Below are 22,758 nucleotides of genomic sequence, written 5' to 3'. Positions count from 1 at the left end.
TAATATGCCTGATAGAAAACTAAAAGTGATGGTCATAAAGATACCCACTGGACTTAAGAGTGGAGGACCTCAGTAAGACCCTCAACAAAGAGATAAAAAATATAAAAATGAACCAGAGATGAAAAACTCAATAACTGGAATTAAAAATACACTACAGAAAATAAAGAGCAGACTGGATGGAGTAGAAAAATAGATCAGCAATCCTGAGGATAGAGTAATGGAAAGTAACCAAGTTGAACAGGAGAGAGAAAAAAGAATAATTAAAAATTAAAGTAGATTAGGGAATTCAACAACACCATCAAGCATAACATTTGTATTATAGGGATCCCAGAAGAAGAGAGAGAAAAGGGGACAGAAAATGTATTTGAAGAAATAATAGCTGAAAACTCCCCAAATCTGGAGAAGGAAACAAACAAAAAAATCCAGATCCAGAAGGTACAGAGAATCCCCCCCAAAATCAACCCACAGAGATCCACATCAAGACACCTAATAATTAAAATGACAAAAACTAATGATAAAGAAAGAATTTTAAAAGCAGCAAGAGAAAAGAAGACAGTTACATACAAGGGAAACTCTGTAAGGCTATCAGTGGATTTTTCAGAAGGGAGTGACATGATATGGTCAAAGTGCTGAAAGGAAACACTATGCAGTCAAGAATACTCTATCCAGCAAAGCTATCATTCAGAAGAGAAGGAGAGAGAAAAAGTTTCCAGACCAACAAATGAATTCATCAACTAAATCAGCTTTACAAGAAATATTAAAAGGCACTCTTTGAGAGGAAAGGAAAGACCATAAGCAGGAGTAAAAAGAATAGGAAGCAAAAACGCAGTAAATTAAGTGTACCTATAAAATTCAGGCAAGGGATTCACAAAATAAAATGATGTGAAGTATGGCACCATATACTTAAAACATGGGTTGGAGAGGAATAAAAATTTAGTGCTTTTAGAATGGTTAGTGCTTTAAGCAACCACCAACTTAACATACAGCACCATATACATAAAATGCTATATATATACACCTAATGGTGACCACAAATCAAAAACTGATAATAGATATGCAAATAACAAAGAAAGGGGAATCCAAGAATATCACTAAAGAAAGCCAGCAGACCCAAGAGAGAAGAGAGCAAGAGAAGAAAGGGACAGGGAAGAACTGCAAAAAACAACCATAAAACAAGTAACAAAATGGCAATAAATACATATCCATCAATAACTACTTTGAACGTAAATGGACTAAACGCTCCAATCAAAAGACACTGGGTGACAGAGAAGACAAAAACCCAAGACCTGGGTTTATATGCTGCCTACAAGAAGACTCACTTCAGACAAGAAGATACATGTATATTGAAAGTCAAGGGATGGAGAAGCATTTATCACTCAAATGGAAGTAAAAAGAAAGCCAGGTAGCGATCCAATGCAATGAAATAACATCCATATCATAGGAGTCCCAGAAGAGAAAAAGGGGCATAAGGCTTATTTGAACAAATTATAGCTGAGAACTTCCCTAATCTGGGGAAGGAAACAGACATCCAAGTCCAAGAGACACAGAGAACGCCTTTCAAAATCAACAAAAACAGGTCAACACCATGATATATCATAGTGAAACTGGCAAAATACAAAGATAAAGAGAGAATTCTGAAAGCAGCTAGGGACATACGGGCTTACCCTACACAATAGACCCATAACGGTAGTAGCAGACCTGTCCACTGAAACTTGGCAGGCCAGAGGGAGTGGCAGGAAATATTCAATGTACTGAATAGGAAAAATATGCAGCCAAGAATCCTTTAATTTTTTTTTTTCAACGTTTATTTATTTTTGGGACAGAGAGAGACAGAGCATGAACGGGGGAGGGGCAGAGAGAGAGGGAGACACAGAATCGGAAACAGGCTCCAGGCTCTGAGCCATCGGCCCAGAGCCCGACGCGGGGCTCGAACTCACGGACCGCGAGATCGTGACCTGGCTGAAGTCGGACGCTTAACCGACTGCGCCACCCAGGCGCCCCAAGAATCCTTTATCCAGCAAAGGCGTCATTCAGAATAGAAGGAGAGATAAAGGCTTTCCCAGACAAATAAAAACTGAAGGAGTTCATGACCACTAAACTAGCCCTGCAGGAGATCCTAAGGGAGACTCTGAGTAGAAAGCAGGAAATACTACAAGGACCAGAGACATCACCACAAGCATGAAACCTACAGATAACACAGTGGCACTAAATCCGTATCTTTCAATAATCACTCTGAATGTAAATGGACTAAATGCCCCAATCAAAAATATAGGGTATCAGAATGGATAAAAAAACAAGATCCACCTATATGCTGCCTACAAGAGGCTCATTTTAGACCTGAGGACACCTGCAGATTGAAAGTGAGGGGATGGAGAGCCATCTACCATGCTAATGGATGTCAAAAGAAAGCTGGAGTAGCCATACTTAGACAAATTAGATTTTAAACTAAAGCGTATAACAAGAGATGAAGAAGGGCATTATATCATAATTAAGGGGTCTACCCATCAAGAGCTAACAACTGTAAATGTTTATTGTCCCCAACATGGAGCACTCATATATACATATCAACTAGTCACAAACATAAAGAAATGTATAGATAATACCGTGATTGTAGGGGACTTTAATATTCCACTTACAACAATGGACAGATCATCTAGGCAGAAAATCAATAAGGAAACAATGGTTCTGAATGACATGTTGGACCAGATGGACTTAACAGATATATTCAGAACTTTTCATCCAAAAGCATCAGAACACACATTCTTCTCAAATGCACATGGAACATTCTCCTAAATAGATCACATAGTGGTAACAAAATAGCCCTCAACAAAAATAAAAGGATTGAGATCATACCATGCATATTTTCAGATCACAATGCTATGAAACTTGAAATCAACCACAAGAAAAAATTTAGAAAGTCCCCAATACATGGAAGTTAAAGAACATTCTACTAAAGAATGAATGGGTCAACCAGGAAATTAAAGAAGAAATTAAAAAATACATGGAAGCAAGTGAAAATAAAAACACAACAGTCCAAACCCTTTGGGATGCAGCAAAACCAGTCCTAAGAGGAAAATACATTGCAATTCAGGCCTATCTCAAGAAACAAGAAAGGTACCAACTACACAACATAATCTTACTCCTAAAGGAGCCAGAAAAGGAACAGCAAATAAAGCCCAAAGCCAGCAGAAGAAGGGAATTAATAAAGATTAGAGCAGAAATCAATGGTATAGAATTGAAAAAACAACAAAAGAAGAGATCAATGAAACTAAGAGCTGGTTTTTTGAAAGAATAAGCAAAATTGATAACCCCCTAGCCAGACTTCTCAAAAAGAAGAGGACCCAAATAGATAAAATCACAAATGAAAGAGGAGAAATCATAATCAGCACCACAGAAATACAAATAATTATTAGGGAATACTATGAAAAATTATATGCTAACAAACTGGACAATCTAGAAGAAATGGACAAATTCCTAGACACCCACATACTACCAAAACCCTAATGGGACGCAACAGAAAATTTAAACAGACCCATAACCAGTGAAGATATGGAATCAGTTATCAAAATCTCCCAACAAATAAGAGTCCTGGTCCAGATCGATTCTACCAGACTTTTAAAGAAGAGTTAATAACTATTTTTTCTCAATCTGTTCCAAAAAAATTAAAATGGAAGGAAAGCTTCCATACTCATTCTTTAAAGCCAGCATTATGGTGATTCCCAAACCAGACAGAGACCCCACAAAAAAGGAGAATTACAGGCCAATATCCCTAATGAATGTGGATGCAAAAAATCTCAGCAAGATACTAGCAAATCAAATTCAACAGTATATTAAAAGAATAATTCACCATGATCAAGTGGGATTCATTCCTGGGCTCTAGGACTGGTTCAATATTTGCAAATCAACCAACGTGATATATCACATTAATAGAAAGGGTAAGAACATATGATCCTGTCAATAGAGGCAGAAAAAGCATCTGACAAAATACAGCATCTTTTAATAAAAACCCTCAAGGAAGTTGGGATAGAAGAAACATATCTTAACATCATAAAAGCCATATATGAAAGGCCCACAGCTAATATCATCCTCAATGGGGAAAAACTGAGAACACTCCCCCTGAGATCAGGAACACAACAGCGATGTCCACTCTCACCACGGTTGTTTAACAGTGTTGGAAGTCTCAATCTCAGCAATCAGACAACAAAACAAAATAAAAGGCGCCCGAATTGGCAGCGGCAGAGGAGAAGGAAGAGGAGGAGGAAGGGGAGGGGGAAGGGGAGGAGGAAGGGGAGGAGGAAGGGGAGGAGGAAAGGGAGGATGAGGAGTGTTTAACATAGTGTTGGCAGTCTCAGCCTCAGTAATCAGACAACAAAACGAAATAAAAGGCAACCAAATTGGCGGCGGCTGCGGTGGTGGAGGAAAGGAAATAGGAAGAGTAGAAGGGGGCGGAGGTGGAGGAAGGGGAGGAAAGAGAAGAGGGGGAAGATGGGGAGGAGGGGGAAGATGGGGAGGAGGAGGTGAAGAGGAAGAAATACGCAGAAACTGTTAGAAAAGGAGGATCAAAGATGTGGCGCCTAGCTGGCTCAGTTGGTACACACTCGACGCTCGGTTATGAGTTCGAGCCCCGCATTGGGTAAAGAAATCACTTAAAAATAAAATTAGGGGCGCCTGGGTGGCTCAGTCGGTTGGGTGACTGACTTCACCTCAGGTCATGATCTCACGGTTTGTGGGTTCGAGCCCCGGATTGGGCTCTGTGCTGACAGCTCAGAGCGTGGAGCCTGCTTCCGATTCTGTGTCTACCTCTCTTCACCTCGCCTGCTTGTGTTCAGCCTCTCTCTGACTCTCAAAAAATAAATAAATGTTGGGGCGCCTGGGTGGCGCAGTCGGTTAAGCCTCCGACTTCAGCCAGGTCACGATCTCGCGGTCCGTGAGTTCGAGCCCCGCGTCAGGCTCTGGGCTGATGGCTCAGAGCCTGGAGCCTGCTTCCGATTCTGTGTCTCCCTCTCTCTCTGCCCCTCCCCTGTTGATGCTCTGTCTCTCTCTGTCCCAAAAATAAATAAACGTTGAAAAAAAAATTTTTTTTAATTAAAAATAAAAAATAAATAAATAAATAAATGTTAATAAAAAAATTTTAAGAAAAAGAAAAATAAAAAAAAGTAAATTAAAATTTTTAAAAGCTACTATAACTCATGAGTGATATAAACATCCACCTAAAAGGTCTAAGAGAATCAACTGAAAAACTTAAAATATGATAGGTAATTAAGAAGCTGAATGTCGGGGCACCTGGGTGGCTCAGTTGGTTGAGTGTCCGACTTAGGCTCAGGTCATGATCTCACGATTCATGAGTTCAAGTCCCGCATCAAGCTCTGCACCGACAGCGTGGAGCTGTCTGCTCCAGATCCTCTGTCTCCCTCTCCCTCTGCCCCTTCTCAGCTTGCTTGCTCGCGTGCTCTCTCTCTCTCTCTCTCAAAAATAAACAAACATGGGGGCACGTGGGTGGCTCAGTCACTTGAGTGTCCAACTTCGGCTCAGGTCATGATCTCGTGGTTCATGAGTCCAAGCCCCACGGCCGGCTCTGTGCTGACAGCTCAGAGGCTGGAGCCTGCTTCAGATTCTGTCTCCCTCTCTCTGCCCCACCCCCGCTCATACTCTGTGTCTCTGTCTCTCAAAAAATGAATAAATGTTTTTAAAACATTTTTTTAAATATTTTTAAAAAGCTGAATATCAATGTATAATCAATACTTTTCTAACATAACAGCAACAACTATTTAGAAACAGAACAAAATACCAACAACAACTAAAACATAAAATATCCAGAAATAAAGCTCTTAAAAAAATGTACACAACTTTAATGGGGGAAATAGTAAACTACCAAAAGACAAAGTATATCTGAAAAAGTCTTAAGCATATGAAATCTAGTATTTCCAAGACATCAATTCTCCTTAAATTAATTGAAAAGTCTATAAAATCATAACAAACCCAATATAAACTTTCTTCACAGTTGATAAACATCTACAAATTACAAAAATTAGTAAAGGTCAACAATAGTGAAGACAACCTTTTATTTTAAAGGTGGGAAGATTTGTCCTACCATACAATTCAGCTTATTATAAAAATATAACAATTAAAAGTGAGTATTATTGAAGGAATACACAAACTGCAAATAAAAGGAATAGCACAGAATCCAAAGACTTATATGCACACACTGATCTGGTATATGACAGTAGTGGCATTACAAGACAGTGGAAAAGGACAGACATCAATGACTTGCATAGGGACGACTGGCTAGGGAATAAAAATAAAAGTACAATTACACACAAAATGAATTCCAAAGCCTTAACTTCAAAAACAAAAGAGTAAGAACCTCAGACTAAGCAAGGATTTCTTAAGAAAATGAAAGGAAAAGTGTGATATACGACTACAATATTTGAAAACCTCTTGACCAGAAAAAAGAATAACAAAACAAAAAACAAAACAGTGATAGAAGCGTAAATGCATACAGCCACCAGGAAAGGTAGTGTGAAAGTCTACAGCAAAACTATGAAGTCCCATTACTTCGACTACAGGAATTTCACTTCTAGGAATCTCCCTGGAAAAACACTTGCAGAGGTAGATATACAGACATTCGCACAGGTGTTCACTAGAGTACTCTTTGTAGTAACACAATATTGGAAATAAATGACTTGTTCATCAATAGAAATAAATAAAAGCGTAGCACTTCCTAGGATGAAATATCTAGTACAAAACAGTTTAAAAGACTGTACTGGACTCTTAACATTACTGTTTCACTGTCTGCTGGGTGCTCAGACTGTGTGGCCAAGGTTAACAGGCAAGTAAATGCTACTCACACAAGAGGCCAGAGCACGATTCTATTGCTAAGAAGAAACAAAATACACACCTGACTCAAGTAGTACAAAACTTACTCACAAGAAGAGAAAAGAGAAAGAATGCACAAGATTCAACCTCTTGCAATCCATTGCTTTCCCCATGCGCAGCAGATCACTTTCGCAGGCAACGTGTTTAGGACAGTGTGGAGACAAGCACTACACCCAATGCTGCAGTAGGACCCTCAACCCCTTGCCGGTGGGGTCTGAAATAAAGAAAGCAGGGGTAGGCCTGAGGGTCACTGACACATGCAATAGGCAGAACAAAGGGGTATACATTAAGCAAGAACACAGAAAAATAGTCCTTCAGAAGGCAATAAGCCCAGAGTGCTCTTTATCTCTTTGCAAGGAAATGTCCCCAGCTCAAGGCTACTCTAAACGCTGTTACGCAAGAGAGGAGAAGCTGCTCTTGACCGCCTTGCCCATCAATAACAAAACATGTTAAGATATTAAAAAAAAAATCTTAGATATAATTGTAGAAAAAATCTAAAACCATATATACGCCTAAGTGTAAGTACGTGTGATGTACATAAGTACTCAAAGGAATTTAAGATGGCTTGGGCAATTCACAAAAACTCTTACTGAATACAGGAGTGGAGAGTTTGAGAATAGTAGTTAAAGGAACCTTTAGTTTATTTGTAGTTATTTCATTTTTCAACATAACATTTGTGTACTACGCCTCTCTCTTTTCTTTCTTTTAAGAATGCATGTAGAAAATGACGATTACAGGGGTGCCTGGGTTGCTCAGTTGGTATCTGACTTCAGTTCAGGTCACAATCTCATGGTTCATGGGTTCAAGCCCCTCATCAGACTCTGCTGTAAGCTCGGAGCCTGGAGCCTGCTTCAGATTCTGTGTCTCCCTCTCTGTCTGCCCCTCCTCCACTTGTGCTCTTTCTCTCTCTCAAAAATGAAGGAAGGAAGGAAGGAAGGAAGGAAGGAAGGAAGGAAGGAAGGAAGGAAGGCAGGCTGCAAAAATGCCAAAATGTTAGAAGTGCTTAAACTGGTGTGTCTGAAATCTGCCTCCCTGTTACTTTACTCATTATATATTTTGTCTTGTCCCATTTTCCTAAAATAATAAGTAAATTATGGGACAAGGTTTAAAAATTATAGTTATTGGGGCGCCTGGGTGGCGCAGTCGGTTAAGCGTCCGACTTCAGCCAGGTCACGATCTCGCGGTCTGTGAGTTCGAGCCCCGCGTCGGGCTCTGGGCTGATGGCTCAGAGCCTGGAGCCTGCTTCCGATTCTGTGTCTCCCTCTCTCTCTGCGCCTCCCCTGTTCATGCTCTGTCTCTCTCTGTCCCAAAAATAAATAAACGTTGAAAAAAAATTATAGTTATTAACTAGTTAAGACTTAAAATAAAAATAAAGTACAGCTGGAATATGCACAAAAACTTTCTTAGCCTTGCTGCCAGAGTGTTCTCACCCATTATCTTCTCCAGAACGTGGGATAAAGCCTTTCCCTTCCTATTAACCAGTGTCCCGTGAATTTTTACATGTCACTTTTAGAATCATCAAAGTAATCAATAATTCTCTTTGCCAAACACACTAAATGAGTATCAAGCAGCTTCCAGGACACAGGGACAAGAACTGAGGGGGAGAGGCAGCCTTGAAGGGGTACTGAGAGCAAATGGTGGCTGTACTCAAAAACCACAAATGGAAAAACCAACCAACATGACCTTAGATCTCCTAAAAATTAAGAGACCAACCTAAGACATGACCCGGCAAATAAGAAGAGAATGAAAAGAGCAAAATGCTACCCCTAAACACAACATGCAAAAGAAAAAACAAAGACCAAGAATGTTAAGACAAAGAGACAAAACAAAGGGTCCACAAAAAGGGTGAGATAAACAGCCGGCCTCGGTACCTCTTGTAAAGGGTCCCATAACTCAGTGCACCAAGTCACACATGATGTTCATCGTCCCCTGAAACCATCCTCCATCTCCTGCGACCATTAAATACATTTAAAGAAATCACTCCCTTCACTCCGAAGCCATCTCCTACTTGGTTATAAACCAATACCTATTCGCTATCTCCCAGACTCCGCCAATGCTGTCAAGACAGAGAAAAAAGAGTGACTAACCAGACGGAAAGAGCTCATGCCAGAAAGCAGGCTGCCATCCAGCTAACACACACAAAAAAACTACACTTCTGTTTCAGGGCATGAAGAGTCAGTCCAGTCAAGAACTACATTAGGGATCATGCAGGCTGAGGAGTCAGCTAAAGTTCTGGCAGAGAAGTGAAGCTTTGATGTGGAAAAACAGTGGAGAAAAAGAAGAAGTACTGGCGAAACAAAAGCAAAGGAAAAGGAGGGAAATGAAAAAGTAAGTGGCTGAAGGCCTACAGACAGACCTGAAGACCAGCAACAACAAAAGAAGGCTGAGCCGAGCAAGAGGGACAGGCTGCAGCCGTGCTGAGCCCCAGCAGCAGAAACAACTGCTCAGAAGGCAGCTGAAAGTCAGAGGAAGAGGGACAGAGACTTTCCCCAACAAACCTGCAGAATAGACTGGAGAAGAGCAAGAAACCCAAGTAGGAAAGGACTAGAAAGCTGCTCACAGTGACCAGAAATCTGGCAGTGAGGCTAAAGAGAATGAACTTGAGCCCAGAGACAAATGTTCTGAAGGAAGGCACCCAGCAGGAAATAGAAATGGCAAGACCTATCTCAGGAAATGGAGATCCACAGCACAATTAGCACCAAAAATAAGCCTCCAAGCAGGCCTGTTCTAAAGCAGCTGCTACAGAAATGTCCAAAGAGGCCAGCGAAGTATCTGGACACAGGTGATGAGAAGACTAACTGACAGGAAAAAGAGGGCGAAAGCCTAGGAACCTGGCGAGGGGTTCCAGGCCTTCAATCGGGGAGAAAGGGTTGGCCTAGCCTCTGCAACCATGAACATGGAGAAAGCTAAAGACCTCCAGGGCCTGTCAGACTCTGGAAAGACCCGGGGCACAGTAAAGACATGGGGGCCAGTGAGCTGAAGCTGCCCAGTTAAATTCAGGTTTCCTAATGCCTCAGGGTTTCTCCATGTCCCAACCAGCTTTTAAATTTTTTTTTTTTTTTAACGTTTATTTATTTTTGGGACAGAGAGAGACAGAGAGAGACAGAGCATGAACGGGGGAGGGTCAGAGAGAGAGGGAGACACAGAATCGGAAACAGGCTCCAGGCTCTGAGCCATCAGCCCAGAGCCTGACGCGGGGCTCGAACTCACGGACCGCGAGATCGTGACCTGGCTGAAGTCGGACGCTTAACCGACTGCGCCACCCAGGCGCCCCGCAACCAGCTTTTGAGAACAGAAATAAAACTTCACCCATCCCAGGCCTAGGAGGCAACCTGAGCTGATCGGGCCTCTTCTCCCAGAGCTTCATACCTTAGGCCCAGTCTCAATCCTGCAATGAAAATGGCTTTGTAAAAACAGGGAAATCCCAAACAATTATCTGGGCATTTTTCAGGGACAGTTTCCTTTTTTGTCATTTTGCTTCTTCAGCTCATACATGACGTATTTCGTTTTCTTTTAAAATCCTCATTTATGGGGCACGTGGGTGGCTCAGTCGGTTGGTTAAGTGCCGGACTTCGGCTCGGGTCATGATCTCACAGTTCGTGCGTTTCAGCCCCGCGTCGGGCTCTGTGCTGACAGCTCAGAGCCTGGAGCCTGCTTCAGATTCTTTGTCTCCCTCTCTCTCCCTCTACCCCTTCTCAGTTCACACTGTCTCTCTCTCTCAAAAATAAATAAATGTTAACAAAAATTTTTTTTAATCCTCATTTAGCAGTCTCTTATTCCCGTGTTTTTCCTACCAGTGTGAGGGTACATATGCTTTATTTTATACGCTGATAAGGAAACAAGAAAGACCGCTTCCAGTACATAACTAGAGTGTTACAGTATACTTGAACCCGTACATCAGTTAAGAAGTGAGCTCAAACCTAGCGCCCAAAACTTGGTTTCTCAGTATCATTCTCCAATAAACCGTGAACATGGAGAAAGGAACTAGGGATCTTTGGAGAAGTGGTGGTCTCGGGGGCTGGGGAAGGGAAGATACAACAAACACAACTAATGTATGGGGCCAGAAAGTCAGGGAAAGACACCAAAAAGGATGTGGACACTTTAAGGGAAGCAGGAGCCACTGCAAAGAGCCCCCAAGGGCCAAAGCTGGAATAATTTAAGCAACGAAATAAGTACCATTAGCACCGCATCATAGCCCAAAGGATATGTATCCAACATCACACAGATACAAATAATTGAAGAAATAAAGGGAAAGAAGGCACAACTCTTCCTCAGGAAATATTCCAATTATTATCTGGAGAAGGAATAACAGAAATCAAAGTCACCACTAGACCATTACAGTGATAAGATCCACCAAGAGGGCTAATTAGTGGGTGAACAGTAAAGAAAAGCAGGATATTGCCATGCAAGGTCTCAAAGTATCTTCCCCCAAATAATCACTAGTTACAAAGGGAAAGCCAGTATCTTTACAATGGTGACACATGGAAGACACCACTAGGTCAAAATCAGTATCGACAGTAATAACACATAGCAACATCATCCTCAATTGAAGCAGGAAAAAACATCTGACAAAACCAAAGTGAGAGTCTTTCTAAAAATACCCATACAACATACTTGAAAAGTGTCAACGTCATGAAAAACAAGGAAAGATGGAGAGACTGTCACATATTGAAGGAAAACAAGAAGACAGGGCAACTACACGGAATGGTGGAATGAGGGATTCTAGATCGGATCCTGGAACAGAAAAAGGTCACTAGTGAGAAACTGCTGGACTCTGTAATTAAAGTCAGCAGTTTAATGAATAGCATTGTACACTGTAAATTTCTGAAGTTTGAGGACTTGTACTATGGTTATGCAAGATATTAACTCTAGGCAAACTGACCAAAGAATATAAGGGAACTCGGTACGGTTTCTGCAACCCTCTATAAGTCCACAACTATTCAAAAGAAAAAGGGTTTGTTTGTTTGTTTGTTTTTTTTAAATATATACTTATTTTTGAGAGGGGGGCAGAGAGAGAGAGGGAGACACAGAATCGGAAGCAGGCTCCAGGCTCTGAGATGTCAGCACAGAGCCTGACACGGGGCTCGAACTCACGGACCTTGTGATCGTGACCTGAGCCAAAGTTGGACGCTTAACCATTTAGGCCACCCAGGCGCCTCAAGAAAAAGGTCTCGGAAGGGAAGAACTGTTATCACTTTTTTCTGATGTATTTCTATCTTAGATTTAAAAAAACAAAACAAAACCGTGGCAATCAAAGATATTAAATATTGTTATTCTTATCTCCAATTTAGATTCATTCTTTTATTAACAGTATTTACTGGGCACCAGCTATGCCCCAGGCACTAAGGACTACATAACGAATAAGGATACCAAAAACAAAACACCACAAGAAACCAAAACAAATAAACAAAAAACACCACCGCCTTGCAGAGCTTACAGGAAGACAGAAAATGAAGAAAACACATGGCATGTTAGATAGGCATGTCTGGTCCGACACACTGTAATAAAACAAGGAAGGAGGGTAAGAGGTTTAAGATCAGGCAGAAGTTTAAGCTCAAAAATCCAATCTTGTACAGCGTCTCATGATTCACCTGGGGAGTTCTTTCAGAGCGTTTCTGATACAAAAATCCTGAAGACTGACAAATAAGGTAAGTTACGGTTACTATACGTTATGTATTTCTACTCCCAAGCAACTCTCCGACATCACAGAATGCCCTTGCACTGATACTTCCTGGACACGAGGAGCCTCAGAAAACTTCAAGTGGCAGACTTAGTATTTGTGATGCTGTTGTCAGTTTCCTTTCTAAGTATATACTGAGGGTTTATCTTCAAAACATTCCCGTCATTTCGACCTACAGTAAGGACTACATTTTGAACCAAAATTTGTCCGCCTTTCTTCAGCATCAACACGACAGGTAAGAGCACCCCCATTCATCAGACCCTCAACACACACACACACACACACACACACACACACACACACACACACACGTGTAAGCGGATGCAAGTTCTCCAAAATCCCTTCATCAAATTATGACTAAAACCACTCACTGACATTTCCTTGCAAATAATGTACTAATACTAATGCGTTTTCACTTCTGCACTACATACAGCTCGAAACAGGGTGGTGTTCTTTCCTGGCCACCACTTGTAACTTAGAAGGGGACCGACCATTCTCTGACTTCTCAGGCCTATGCAAGTCAGAGACAGTACGGTGGTTTTAAGAGCTGTACCTTATCTTTAAAAAACCCTTTTTGTTAAAAATAAAATCTTTAAAAATGTATATTGAAAAAATTAAAACTCCCTTTTATATGCTACACTTTCATTTTGAAAAGAGGCAGTCACCCTAATACACAAGATTCTGCTATTTTCCTGCACAAGCGTCACTTTGTGAGCATTACAGCTTTGTGTAGTGTGTACTAACTACGGAAAATAAACTGCAACGAAAACGTTTCCGTTTAATTATCCTCACAGAAATATGTCTCGGTGGCGTCCTAACTAACGCTAGCACCAATTTTGACCGCTATGTGAACAAATGCATTCCGCCTGTTGAAGGTATCATCATTTTCAAAACGCAAGGGTATGAATGTACTTAATGCCGCTCAATTTTGCCACACTTGAAAATGGTTAAAGTGGTCGATTTTATTGTACCCTATGGTAAGTATTATGTAAATTTTAGCACAATACTTTTGCATCCCAATAATACTAAGTTTTGAAAGGCCACAGTACGATCCCATTTCGAAAGGCACACGCACCCGTGTATGAATGTGCACAATTGTGAGCAAATTTTAAAATGTCAGGAAGCATCCAGACGAAACTATTTGCGGACTGCGGTTATTCTCACTTTTCTGGCTCCCACCCGCGTCATCTAATTGTCCCTAATGAGTACGCTTTGTTTGCATAATTGGGAGAAAGGATAAAGCACAGAAGCCATTACTCCCAACTCTCTGCCCGGGGCTGCAAAGCGCTTCCAGCTACACTCCTCACCGCAGCGGGGACCGGATCCCCGCCCGGCCAGACCGCCCGCCCCGGGCGCCGCCTCCAGGCCGGGCCTCAGCCAGCACCCCCGACCCCTGACTCTCACCCCGGGAGGGGCCGAGCGTCCCCGCCGCCCTCGCGAGCCGTGCACCCTCACTGCCGGTCGCCCCCCCCCCCCCCCCGCCTCCGCCGCCCCCGTGCCCCGCCCGGTGGCTCACCTCCCCAGGTCCCCGACACCGAGTCCTCCAGCCACACCACCCGCCCAGAACCCGTGGCCCAGAGACCAGCTCTCCGTCGGCCCAGGTCGCGCACGCGCGCCGCCGCCCCGCGACTCGGCGGCCGCTCTAGGAAGCTGGGAGGGCCAACGTCTCGCCTTCTCCCTGGCGCCAGCGCGGTGCTCAGCTGCCTGACCTGTCCTCAGCAACCCTGTCTTCCACTGTGAGCGCCTGCCCTCCACTCTCTGAAAAGAACAGCTTTAAATCCAAATGACAGCCCTGCCTTAGTTTAATGCTACGAGCATTGTGAAACCTTTCCTGAATGTAACCTGCTATGTAATAGAATAAGTTGTGAAACTTCCTAAATGTAGTCTGGTATGTAATAGAATAAGTGATTGTACATGAACTAACCGGCATTTCTCGCTTCTGTAAACCTGCTTGCTTAACATATTTTCCCCTTCCCCTTGGTTCCTCAGGTACTTGAGAAAGGGGAGAAATGAGAGACCTGGGCAAACTGTTTGCCTAGTCATCCTGGTCTGTGAAAAACAAACTTAGCTTAAATCCGCTTGCTTAACCAGCTTGTTCTGCTTCTGTACAACTGCTTGGCGTAACCGCGTATTCTTGACCAATCATTAAGACACCCACACCCCAGTTGTGATTTGACCTAAAGGCGGGGACCAATTAAATTCTGCTAAGTGTTTAAATTAAGATATCACCCAATAACCGCTCTGTAACCACGAAGAATCCCTAACTTCCCCATAACTTGTTTGTACCTGTGTATAAAAAGGCTGTAAAAACCTCACTCGGGGCCTCTTAGCGTCACCGGCAACGAGTGAGCAGAGGTCCAGGTTTGAACCTGCAATAAACGACCCTTGCCGCTTGGCTTTGACTTACGGCTCTGGTGGTCTTTTGTGGGAGGTTTCGGAACTTCGGGCATTACACTCTCCAATGCCCTGTCAGTCCCCAGCGCTCTATCAGTCTTGCCCAATTTGCCCACATCCCCTCCAGCGTCTCTGCCCAGCTGCCCTCCAGGCCTCCGCCCGCCAGGGAAGACTAGGATCCAAAACTAGGGGGGCAAAATAGCGAGCGCCAAGATCTAGCTGACCGGTTCTGGCCAAAGGGAGAGCTATTATGGGGGCCGCTCGAGACTCCAGGAGGACCTCTTCTCCCCATCACACCACATCTAGGGATACTTGCTGATTTCCAGCCACAGGCACACAAACCTGTGCCTTCCCATGCCCCCCATTTCTTTTTTCCTGAACAAAATTTTAATCCTGAGTGCATTTTAAAGATCTTTCTGGCTTTTATTCAGCAATTCCCAAATCGGGAAGCATCCAGTCTAGCAGATAGAATGGAAAGAGCTGGAAGGACTATACAATGCTAGAGATTTCACAGGCAGAAGGGAACAGGAAAAAATTAGATGAGGCAAAAAGGTAGATTGGTGATTGCAGCGTTACTTTCCTTAGGGGGATGCCAGGGTTTCATCAGGTAGATTACCTAACTAAAGTAATCAGGAAATTCTTGATTGACTTGTTAAGGACAGCGAGCCCCAAATGGAGTCGCTTATGCTAAGAAAAATCTTCAGGAGCCCGCCTATGAGGAAGGAAAACCGAGACAAATCTTTATTTAGGTTTGCAAGCCAGGAAGGGCAACTCAACTCAGTGGGTGTGCCCATCTGAAGAAGACAAGGGGAGATGGTATTTTTAAGGCTTAAACCCACACTGGGAGAAAATTTTCACTGGGCATGGGCTCCTCAGTGGTTGGCTGACCTTTTTTTGCTCAGTATTGTGAGATGGGAGGACTTTTCAGGTGTCTAACCCTCAAGATGCTTATCATGATTCCAAGAAAGTTCTGCTCTTCTAAGGACTCAACAGAACAGTGGCTGTTGCAAGATGGAGTCAGAGTTGTCAACCCCTTCCCTGGCCCCCTCTCTTCTTCCCCCTCATGTCACCGAACTGAACTTAGCTGCAGTTTTGGCTGTCCCACAAACAGAATCTGAAACCAATCAGGAATTTCCCGATCCGCATTAGTTAGGTAATCGCTCTGATAAGAACCCCTGCCATCCCCAGAAGAAAAGTAGCCTTGTAATAACCAATCCACCTGTTTGTCTAGTGTAACATTCTTGTTTCTGTTCCCTTCTGTCTATGAAATGTATTGCCTTGTACTGCTCTCTGAAGCTTCTTTCTATCTGCTAGACTGTATGTTGCTCGATTTGTGAATCACTGAATAAAGCCAATTAGATCTTTAAATTTTGAATTTTGTTCTTTAACCAACTGGTTTCAGATTCTATTTCTGGGAGACCAAAATGCAAGTAAGTTACCAAAACTGTTAAGTCTTATTTTGGTAATGGGGGGAGGGGGGAGGCGGCATAGCATATGCAACTCCATTTTGGTCCTGTTGTCTTGTCTTTAACAATCACCCCATTTTAGTCAGACTCTCAGCCTAACTGAGAGATGTGAACAAAATTTAAGACATTAATGCACTACTCCCAGCTATACCACTCTGGAGTTCTCACAGTTTTTGTTGAATCTCTGTGTGGTAATCAAAGGCCACAATGTCAGGTTCACATTCTTTAAATTGATTATTCTCTCTGTTACTTTTCTAACTTTGAAAAATTTTTTTAATGTTTTATTTATTTTTGAGAGAGAGAGAGATGGAGTGTGAATGAGGGAGGGGCAGAGAGAGAAAGAGAGTCAGAGACAGAGAGGGAGACACAGAATCCAAAGCAGGCTCCAGCCTCTGAGTGTAACGCCCAAAGCTCGAGAGACCCCAAAGAACGAACCACCAGAGTCCAGAGTCAAAGCCAAGCAGCAAGGGCCGTTTATTTCAGGTTCAAACCTGGACCTCCGTGCATTCAGGAACAGTGAGGCTCCGAGGTCCCGAGGGGAGTTTGAGCAGGCTTTTTATAGGCCGAGGTAAACAGTTTGGGGATTTCCAGTCAGCGGGGGAGTTGATTGGTTGACATTAAGCTGGGGGGGGGTATGGGTAATGCACTGATTGGGCAGGAGTTCGCGGGCGCGCCAAGCAATTGTACAGAAGCGGAACAGGCTGGTTAGGTTTCAGTTTGCTTAAGCTTCTCATGAGCTGTCAGCACAGAGGCCGACATAGGGCTCAAACCCACGAACCGCGAGATCATGACACAAGCTGAAGTCAGAGGCTTAGTTGGCTGAGTCACCCTGGTGGCCTGTGACTTTGTAATATTAGGGAGATGATTTCCTTAGTGGTTAGTGGATGCAAGCATGCCTTTAAAGCTTTGAGTGAACAGAGTGCATCAGGGGGACTACTATGGTTACCAAAGGTAGAATACCTCCCAGTGTCTGGAGTGCACTTTGGAGTCATGGTGCTCAAGACACAAATCAATCAAGGTCAAATAAATGACCCAGTGAGGAAGACCTCACTGAAGGAGTCGCTTTCTTAAACCAATTGGCTGGGTGAGTGATCTTATTGTAGCTGAGACTCACCCCTCCCTAGAAGCATTCGTCCAAGTGCAACCAGTAGTGTTGGCTACAGCACAAGCACCTCCCTGCACAGCTAAAAGGTAATGAAGGGCTATTCTAGTATGGGGAACAACTCTGGCCAGAGTGTTTAGGGATTTTTGTTGGGCAGTTCTGCTTTAGCAGTAGATTCTGGAATATCTTCAAGAGTTAAGTAGAGGTTCATGATCATAGCCTCATCTGCACTCTAGCTCCTAGAGATCCACCAAAAGAAGCAAATTCTGAATCGTGAATGCTTTCTGGCAATTCCTATTTGTTTCAGCAACACAGATTGAGGGAAATTGACCAGTGAGGTGTTCCAGTTTCATAGTTGGCAGTTTAGCGGTTCAATTAGATAACCCCAAAGGCACTGCCCGGTTAAGTGCCAGCCATCTAGGTATTCATAAGCCAAAGAAATATGCTTTTCCTCAAAACCACCACAGACAAAAATAAATGCTGCTGGGACACATGCTGCTCCCATCAAAGTATTATTATTAATGAATTTATTCACTAGGACTTTTCATTTGCCCAGGTAAGCCATGGGTCAGTGAGGCTTTCACTGCACTTGGGAAGGTAATTTCTTGTTCTAAAATAAAACATAGTTCTAAGCTCTTTGGAGAGTGGGTGCATGTGGAGAAAAGTGCAGTTCTAGGCCGGAGCAGTTTGGGTTTAGATAATCATAAGAACGTCATTGTAAAAATGTACTATACTGATGTTTTCAAAGTGTCCCTGCCTGTCTCAGTCCATACAGTTATGGCCGAAGAAAGGTTAAAGCAAAGGCGCTGAATGTTCTGGACTCTGCAGGTGGCTTCGGTTGCAGTTTATGGTTTCATTGGGAATGGAAGAAAAATTGGTCACAGGGAGGACCAGAGGGGCTCCAGCATCAGGGACAGATGGGAGGGTTTTGATGACAAATAGAGCAGTCTGAAAGGTTATCCCCTTTAAGAGTGGCTTGGGAGATGTGGGTGATGCCATCTTTCCAAGCCAACGCCAACATGAAAGAGAGAAAGAGAAAAAGAAAGGCTTTCACGTTTGAGGCTAGTGAAAGTATGAATTCTTGCTCTGGTGTCTTGAAAGGAAACTGTCTACCACATGAAATCATCAGCTTCCTGGGCAACTTGGCTTTAAGGTCACCAGTGCAAGAGGAGGACCAAGTGTCAGGAGGATCCTTTTCAGCTGGGAGATGTGTGCCCCAAAGTTCAGTGCTTTCTAGTTTTTCAGAAGTATTGGTTATCAGGAGCACTTGGTAATGTTCCCTTCCAACAGGGCTCAGGGACCATGTTCCTCTGGGGGCTTTTCCAAAATACCAAATCATGAACAAGAGGATATTTTGAATTGGGGATATGGAAGAGATTCTGAACCTGGTGTTGAGAGGTTTTAGCATGAGACACTGAAAGAGCGGACCTAGGCCGGCCGACTCCATTTTGTTCTGTGTCCTCCATCTTGAGTGACTATGTCTCCGACATGGCCCCCTTCCCGAGAAAACCGCAGAAAGAAATTCCCGTTCTAAACCTCAGACCACGCCTCCTCCCCTTGAGTAACTTCCCACTCACCCGTTCAAACTTCCCATTCAAACCACGCCTGGCAACCTGCGTAATGGGACTTGGACCCTTCCTCAGCCAATCGGTTAAGGCCACGACCATTACCCCACCAACTGCCCCTAGATCCCTATAAAACCTTTGTGCTTTTAAAACTCTCTCTCTCTCTCCAACATCTCACCGCTGCGTCGGTGCAGGTAGGGGATTGAGCTCGAGCTAGCTCGAATAAAGGCTCTTTGCTTTTGCATCGGACTGGGCTCCCTGGTGGTCTTTGGGGATCACGAATTCTGGGCATAACAACACTAGACTTACAGTACAACAAGGGAACGACTAAAGGTTGTACACCAAAAGACATTGGTCTACTGGTGACTATCTCACAAAGAGGGTACTGCAAAAGTCAGCAAGGCCAGAGGCAACACCTCAGGCCAAGGGAGTCCAGCAGTTTCAGTGAGTTTGGAGATTTTTGAGATTGGTGATTCCATTAGTTCTTTCAACCTTGCCTGATGACTGAGGGTGATAGCAGCAGTGACAGTTCCAAGAAGTTTGCAAAGCTTTAGTTACAGCTCATCTGATCTCCAAAGTGAAGTGGGTGCCTCAGTCACTAGATAGTGTGAAGGGTAAACTCCAGGTAGGAACTGCATTTGCCAACGGTTTGTTTTGCCACTGTGAGTGTGAGGGTGTCATCCTTTCAGCAAGGGAAGGCTTCAATCCATCCAGAAATTATATATACTATAATAAGAATATATTAATAATCTATACTGGGTGGCATTTGAATGAAGGTGCTCAGATGGTTCAGAGGAAGAAGGTCTGAGGACTCTGGAAAGAAAAATAATTTTTCCAGGTTAAGAACCTGACAGGTCAGACATAAGACACTGATAAACAGTTTTTATAATTTTTTAGAAGTCTGTCCACCAGTATTTATTTATGGTTTGAGTCATCTTAGCTGCACCACGGTGGTTAAATGAACGCAAGAACAAGAAGGTAGGGCTTGCGAGGGAGTCAGTGTAGGGGCTTAGGGTAGGCTCCCACAGTGTGCCAATTTGGCATATTTGAATATTTTAGCAAAGGTTACTTAAGAAACAATCAGTTCAAGGACACCTAGACACATCTCTGTCCTCCTGAAAGCAGGAAACAAATCTCCCATATGAAAAATAGCCTCCCTATACTAAGAAGTAGAAAGACACCCTTATCACCAGCGATATGGACTTTAAAGTGGAGAAAGCTGTAGAAATAAACCTTGTTACTTTTTTACCAATCTACTTCCTCAGCCCAAATTCATTTTGCTTTGAATTCCTTACCAATTACAGCTTCCAAATACCTGTTTTCCTTATCCTGTAAATTCCTCACTAATTTATCATCTCTCTTTATCTAAAATGTGTAAAAATTGCCATCTTGGTCATTTCTTTAGGTTTCAATTTCATTATTGGACTTCCAAGCACACGCAATAAAACTTTCTGGTTTTCTCCTGTTAACCTTTCACATGTAAATTTAATTCTTAGTCCGGCTAGAAGAACTTGAGGGTAGAGGAAAAATTCTCCCCCTCTTCCACTAGGAAGAAACAAGCAGCCATGTTGTCTCCCATGGTCCCAACTGTTCATTCCATTTACAAACATTGTTTGCCCATTGTGATTTCTATGACTCGGGAGCACATGTCACAAGACCTTCAAGAGGACAAAAGGCAATGTCGAGCTCAAAGGGTCAGGGTTTTTTTTTTGTTGTTTTTTGGGTTTTTTTTGCAGAAGCAAGAATTGACTTCATCCCCATATGCCAAAACCTTTATAGTTTTTGTTGCTACTACATGAAAGTCAGTTGGGACATTTCCCTAAACTCATTTTCAGTCCTCTTTGTGTGAGCCTCAAATTGATGACAGTAGTTTCAGAAAAATAAGAGAATAGCAGCAAGGAATCATTTGCTTACTGTCCATTTTTCATTGGAGTCCCAGTGGATGTGAGAAAACCTTTTTGTTTCCATTAACATCCAAAAATCATGGTTGATCCTAAAGGCATACCAGCTGTCATTATAAATATGATATCAATAGTTTGTTCTTCAGATAATTGGCATGCTCAGGTAAGGGTGTATAGCTCCGCTTGGTGGGCTGATTTAGCTTGTGGGAGGTTTCCCCTCTCAAGTAGTTCATATTGCATAGTAATAGAATAGCCAGTTTGGAAAGTCCCTTTTTCATTTTTAGAGGATAACCTATTAACAAATAAAATTAGATCGGGATTCATCAAAGAAGTGTGTCATAAATCCAGACTTGGTATCACAAAATCACATGATTACCTTTCTGTCGTGGGGTTCATTTTCATCAGACAAGGACAGGATTAAGAATGCTGCAATGTTGCATACTAACCTGTATGTTAGTAGTGAGAGCAGAAGGATCTCATAGGAGGTTGGTCTGCATGCAGAGAAATGATGAGTCAATTCAGAATTAAGAAGACTTAGGACGGCATGTGGAGCTTGCGAAATAAACATCATTTCCTAGGACTAAATCCATGGAAATGTTTACTAACTTTGCAGCTTCAGTAAGGCCTTAAGGCAATTGGGATAGGCACGAGCAAGTGAATCAAGTTGTATGATATAATAGGCAATAGGCCTATTCTTACCAGCACGCTCTTGTGTGAGCATTCACAGGCATTGATTATCTCTCTACTGCACAAAAAAGGTGAAGGCCTTTGAATAGTTAGATAGCCCTAGGGCAGGAGTTCTTATAGTGCTTTTGTAAATCTCATAATGGCCTGCTCACTACATTTTCAGGAAGGTCATAGAGTGGAGAAGTTGATAGAGAAAAGTCAGGAACCCAGAATCTATGATACCCAGCTAGGGGTAGAAATCCAGAAAGCTACTGCCGATCATGGGCCTAGAGAATGCTTGAATAAGCTTAAAATTATCTTTGGAGACAATTGGATTCCTACAGCACTTACATTATGACTAGGTAAATCAAGTCATTTCTCCGTACAGACTTCCTGTTCTTTCTCAGCTAACTGTTGCAGCAGATAAATGGAATCTTATACAGATGCTTCTTTGGTAACTGAGCATTGCAGGAGATAGTCTACATACTGTAGAAGGGTTGATTTCCCAGGGAACTGAAAGAGACTTAAATCTTGATGGACCACTTGGGAGAAATAAGGGGCCTCAGTGAACCCTTGAGGCACCACTGTCCAGGTATATTACTGATTCTAAATAAAAGCAAACAAGTATTGGTAGCTGAGGTCTACAGAAATGCTGAAGAAGGTTGAACATAGGTCTACAACAGTGAATCATTTTACATCTGGTAGTGTTGCATCCACATGACTCCTGAAACAGAATGCTACGGGCACCAGTGACAGTCACAACAAAGTTTATTGCAATTGAGAGGCAAGGCCGACCCATCGGGACTGACACTCTTGATCAGAGTGCGGCCTTGAACAGCTGGGGTGCAGAGTTTTTATAGCCGACCACATCATCTTATCATCACCTGGGAACAGAACAAAGAAATAGTTCCCAGATGGGGGTGGAAGCAGTTCAGACCTTCTGTGGTTAAGCTGCAACCAGTTGACCTCCTTGACCCTGCCTCTGGCCCACTTTTTCAAAGTTCTCAACATGCCCTTGCCCCAATCCAAACACCAATCCAATTGATTTCCCTTGAACTTTTGTTCCCTTGATTGATAGGACAGGCCTGTTATCTCTTAACCTACAGTG

At 42.9% G+C, this 22,758-nt stretch overlaps 1 protein-coding gene across 1 annotated transcript in view; it reads right to left on the bottom strand.

The window, feature by feature from the left end:
• ZNF445 (zinc finger protein 445) overlaps nt 1–14,372 on the bottom strand; it is a 32,580-nt gene extending 18,208 nt beyond the window's left edge. Inside the window, exon 1 of the mRNA XM_047099235.1 lies at nt 14,073–14,372. The gene's annotated coding sequence lies outside the window, so the exon portion shown is untranslated. The remainder of the gene's footprint in view (nt 1–14,072) is intronic.
• Between the last annotated feature and the right edge of the window lie 8,386 nt (nt 14,373–22,758).

This window comes from Lynx rufus, unplaced genomic scaffold, assembly GCF_022079265.1.
Source record: "Lynx rufus isolate CCGP_SWC_20201006 ecotype Redwood Valley unplaced genomic scaffold, mLynRuf1.p SCAF_5, whole genome shotgun sequence".
Lineage (NCBI taxonomy): Eukaryota > Metazoa > Chordata > Mammalia > Carnivora > Felidae > Lynx > Lynx rufus.
Note: the sequence above shows the minus strand (reverse complement) of the source record. Positions and strands in the feature narration are given on the sequence as shown.